A 5,809-nucleotide genomic window follows, 5' to 3' on the forward strand; every position below is an offset into this window, starting at 1 on the left:
AAATTCTTCACTGCATTCTCTAGTGACTCAACAGATGACCTTGGGGGAAGCTCCCTGAAAGGTCTGGTTTCATTCATCTCTTGAAAGCCTCATCCGATTATTTTTTTATACCTCCCAGCTTGTGCCATTTAAAAAAAAATAATCTTTTTTATTAGGTGATAGGGAAACAAGAGAGTCATCAGTCTGTTTATCAAAAAAGTAGTGTTACATAGTGCAGCAGCAAGCAGATTTGTTTTTTTCCCATTCTCTGCCTTTTATTTCTTATGTTTAAGCAGGGTTTCCTGCTTTATGTAGTTAAATTGTTCAGATTGTACTAATTTATATTTTACATTTGTTTGTTTAAAAAGCAAAAAACATCTGGGAAAATTTTAGTTGAGGAAACAGAATCTCAGATAAAAGTTTCAGAAAAATGCTGTCCTAGATTTGTACCTAGTGAAATTTTGAGGACACTTCTAATAAGAAAATAAACCTATAGATATTTCCACACATTCTTGCTGAAATATAAAAGGATCTGCTTTTCTCTTCAACTTGCATACATGCAATATTAGAGAGAAATAGGTATCCTGGATTTATATGCTTTTATATCTCAATGATAGAGAACTTTTGTAATAAGATACTGTTTGCAGCAGAGATGATAATGAAATAAAGCCAATAGATACTTTTTGTTACAGAAGATATGTGATGGTGTTGAGCCCCAGCTCAAGTCTGGGATCGTGCCCGGTATGCAAAGGCCAATAAAGATACCAGGGGTGAAAGTATAAAGATTTATTGCTAGTAATACAAGGTGCAAGCGGAATAATTTCACGTAACAAGCACACCGATTCTTAATTCTAAGCATCTTTTATACAGGAGTATTGGACCTTCATAAGCATTCTTGTTTGCTAATTGGTTATAAGGGAGTGACGCAAGGAGTTCTTTACTGAGCATGTCTCTATACCTGTGTTTTAGCTATGTATCTCATTTACATACATGTATGTTTCATTAGCATACTTTCTCCCCACCTAGGGGTGTGATTTTTAGTATTTAAATTAGCTCTTTGCCCTAGTCCTCTGATTCTGCTTTTGTTTTCAAGCCTCCTTTATCTAAGACTGTCTCCTCCTTATCATTGCAGATGGGCATTAGTTACATAACAGAGACTTTTGCTTGGGCTTTGTATAGTGGTTTCTAGGTCAAACCTGACAATGGGATTTTGATTCTACTACAAAGATCTAAAACAATAACTTCAATTGGATAATTAACTTGTAGGCCTGTGCGAAGCAGCTAGTATTCGCTTCAGATTTGGACTTGGCCGATTCAGGGGACAATGATTTGATTCAGTGATTCGAATCACTGTCCCGAATCAATTCAGCCATATCTGATTTGGAGATTGCTGCCCTGCCTGGACCCAGTATCCTGGATCCTAAACAAACAAACAACCAAACAAAAAACCCCCACAGTCACCGGCTCCTGCCAGGTGGAGGGTCAATCCCTGCTGCCCTCCACTGTCCTGTACTCTGTGGGGGGATCTGCCACAAGCTCCCAGAAACCCTGACAGCCACTACAGCAGCTGGTGAGTGCGGAGATTTTTTTTTTTAAGAACTGGGAGCTGGCTTCTGGGTGAGGCAGCCATTGACGGGGCTGGGAGAGTGGGTGGGGGATGCGGGCTCATGGCAGAACCCCCCATGCAGCGCAGAGCAGTGGGGGGCAGCGGGGATCACCTAGCAGTAAACAGTGAGTGCGGGGCTTTTTTTTTTTTTAAAGCGTCAGGATGCTGGGGCCAGGCAGGGCAGGCATTGACGTGGCTGAGAGAGGGGGTGGGGGTCAGGGGGCTCTCAGGGGCCTGGGGGAGCCTTCAGGGGATAGGGCCTGGCAGGGGTCCCCCATGGTACCCCTCCCCACTCTTCTAGCCCACCCCCTTACTTACTGGCACGGAGTCTGGGTCCAGCTCCCTGCAGCGGTGATTGGGTACTGCCTAAATCTCTGAAGCTCTCCAAATCTTTTCTGAGTTGATTTGGAAAGCTTCAGATCAATTCAGACCTTTTTATTGGTCTATTGATTCGATTCAGATTTGGAGATCAGCTGCGGAATTGGGCCAAATCTTGTCCAAATCGAATCAGCACCTGAAGCTTCAAACAACCCTATTAACTTGCATATGTATAGTTAATCTATTGTTATACATGTGTCTTTTTATAGTAGCTAGGAGTTAAACTTTTTTGTTCATAGTAGATGGGAGTGACTTTTTTGTATGCAGAAAGGCAGCCCAGGAACTGATTTCTCCATTACTCTGCAACTTGCAAAGTCATTTATGACGAGAGAAAGTGGATAAGGAGTTCTGCCTGTTACGGTAACATGTAACATCTATTTGCACCCACATTGTGGGTTTGCGACTGAAAACATAAGGAACTGGAGAATTAGGCCTTCAAATTTTCCTTTGAGAAATGTGTTCTGTGTGAACTTCCATCCACCTGGATGACTTGTCATGTAGAGTGACATATAGCCCCATTTCAACCCTCTCCCTCCTCTCCACCTCCACCCACGAAGGAGAGGTGAAGCACAACAATCCTTCCAGCATCCAATTCTTCTTTTGTTTTGTACCAGTTTCACACTAATGAAACATCACATAATTCATCTGAATAATTTCTGGTTCTCACAATTAAAGTTAGAGCAGATTGAGGCCCTCCAACTACAGTTACATTACACTGATACAAAATGTATGAGTGGCTTAAGAATTTGAATTTAGAATTATGGAAACGAACCTCTGCAAGTGGAATTATCTGTATGTTGCTTTGCTTCTGGTTTCTTCGTTCATGTCTGAAATACATCTGAATAACTTGGACTAATGTGCATTCTAGTCCATCTCCTAAAATGGAACTAAAATTATCCTAGAAATTGTAGTTCTTTTTAGTTTTTTGAGATTCAGAACACTACTATTAAATATGTTGGATATATCTGTCTTGAGCATCCAATAGATATTCAAGCATAGCTAATTTACCACATATTCTGGAGATATGATATTCTTGAATTAAGGGGTTTACAGTGGCAGTTTTTTGCCTCTCTTCCCCCTACCTTTGAGCAACTGTGCCACTTGCCTCTGCCCTATCTGGCATAGGTGGGATGACTGGATCCTGAATATCTTCATCTGGAACAAAGCTCTTAAGGCACCATTCCAGCTGGCAGAAGTTAGAGAAGCCGGGGACTCAAGGCAGCCCCAATTCCTTCCAGGATGTTGGAAATAGAAAGACTGTAGCAATCTGTGTTCCGTGGTGTGTACCTTGCGGCCCCAGATCATTTCATTTGTCTTCATAAATACTGCAAGTGCTTTCAGAGAGGAAATATTACAAAGAGAAAAGTTATTAAATGGCCTCCAAGCCCTAGAGAAATACACCCCCCCCCCGCCTTTTACTCCAAAAGAGGTTATTAATGGCTTGATTCTGCCTCCTAACTGATGTTGAGCAATATTTTACTCTGCAGGCAGTCCCGCTGAAATCAGTAAGACAACTCATGTAGGTTAGCATTGCATGGGGTGAATAAGAGGCCAGAATTGAGGCTGAAGGTTAAAGTTAGAGTTTGGAGAAGAATTCAAGAGAGTAAATGCTTGAATTTCAGACTGAATAATATTTCTTTTTGTGGGTACTTTAGCAGATGCATTTGAATGACTACAGAGCTATCCCCTGGATATCAGCATTAATACTAAAATATTCCATTATGGTCAGTACATTTATAATGTATGCAAGAAGAGATAAATTATTAATGACAGTATTTCTTCTATCATCCTGGGCAGCAGCAACAGCAGTTGGGTACAGTGCCATCTTAGGATGTAGCAGGTGAGGAATTTCTAGTAGGGATAAAAAAGTATAAATGTTATTGTGCAAGTTACTACTGATACTTGTTCTGGAGTACCGTGTACAATTCCGGTCAGTTATGTTTAGGAAATATAAATTCAGACGGAAGGAGATCTAAAGAAGGGCTACAAGGATGCTCAGACAATAGAGAGACCTTATCCTGTGAGAAGAGACTAAAATAACTTGGTTTATTTAACCAGGTAAAACGAAGGCTGAGAGAGGAGATTATTGTTCTTTATAAATATGTCAGGCAAGTAAGGACCAGGGAGGGAGATGAGATATTTGTTTAATCTAAAGGAAAAATGACAAATGGCTATAAACAACCCATGAATAAATTAGGATTAGAAATTAAAAAACAGCGTCTAACTGTCACAGCAGTGAGGTTCTGGAACACTCTGCCAGTCCATTTTTAAGACTTAGGTTGTCTGATTTATGGTTGTCTGAGGACTGAACTCAGTGACCAATGAGATTCCCTTCAACCCTTAAGTGCCTAGTGTTACATTTTCTAATTTGGGGCTACACACACTGACTTATTCCTGTAGAAGCTTTTATATGGTGAAAGCCTTTTAAAGTAAGGAATGTGAGAAGCCACCAGTCTGACTCCTAGTATACATAGGGACAGATCCCAATATATAATGCAATTTCATAGTTTTCCAAGTAATGTAAATATTTCCTTTCTCATCAGAAGCGGTGTAAATCTATTTGCAATTAATGCAAGTACCTTCAGCTTCTCAGCTCTCCTCCCGCAGCATCCAAGCTTCTCATCAGGGAAACTTTGTTGTTGTATAAGGGCATGCAACAGTGAAAGTCAGAGATGGTTTACTCTCTTCGTGGTAGAGCTGAATGTAGTTCAGTGGCAAAGGAGGTGGGTCCAAAAGGAAAAGTTCATTTTGACAGGCCTGAATTGCAGCTACCTCTCCTTGAGAGCTATTTACTTGATTTCTATTGGACACCTTCAGTCACTGACTTGCTCCTTGCTTTCCCAGTTTAGGAAGAACATTACAGGACATTGTTCTAGCTCAGTGACACTTTTTTGTTTTGTTTTGTTTTTAAGATATTATTGTTAAATCATAGCTGATGTGCTTTTCTGGACAATAATGTAGGAGGTAAAAGGATCGTTAGTCCTGGTTACCACTACCCATGTGATTGGTTCCACTATTTCTTCTATAGTGTCGCCACTTTCTAATTCATGTCAACATGTTCTGTAGATACATTTTACTTTTTCACAAGCAGGAACTCTCATTTTCATCTGAGTGGATTGTTTTACTCCCACATTTTCATTTAGTCTTGATACTTTTCTTTGTTGACAAATTTAATTGCTGGGAATATGTCAATAATATTTTACAAATGTTTACAGCCACGGTGACAAATTTAATTGGTTAATTTAAGGGCTGTCAGGGGGATGTTACAAGAGCACTAGTTAGCACTTGAAAACACCTAAAAAGTTAGAATGTTTGCTGCCTGTTTTTACTGAAAGCTTCTGAGGTATGAATTTATTTATTGGCTGGTTGCCTATAAAATAAGCAGAAACTACTAGTTAGAAATATGGAAATATGGAAAAGTTCATATCAGGTACTTTAGTGGATTAACATGTTTCCAGTTCCCTTTTGAAGTAAATTGTCTACAGAATTGTACCATAAAGCTAGCAAACAGTGCAGTGCATCCACATGAGCCATGCTGACCATAAAAAGCAGGTCAGCATTTCTAAGCAAAGAGTCCCCTCTTAACTATCAACGCTGTGCACTGATAGGTTCAAGTGACAGACACACTTGGATATGGACTCTACCGCATATTTTTTCCTTGTGAGTCTATCATGTTTTAATGTGGAATTTAACAGCAGGAGGTTGTATAAATATAGGAATTGTTTTTGAAAAGGGTTCAAGTTTAGTGCATTATACCTCAAAAAAGATCTTGTTTACAGAAGCCCTGAAATATCTCAAAGCCAGAAAGTGATGAGGATTACAGGGTGACTGGTGAAAGGTTTTACA

The sequence above is a fragment of the Alligator sinensis genome, unplaced genomic scaffold (genome assembly GCF_000455745.1).
Source record: "Alligator sinensis unplaced genomic scaffold, ASM45574v1 scaffold410_1, whole genome shotgun sequence".
Classification (NCBI taxonomy): Eukaryota; Metazoa; Chordata; order Crocodylia; family Alligatoridae; genus Alligator; species Alligator sinensis.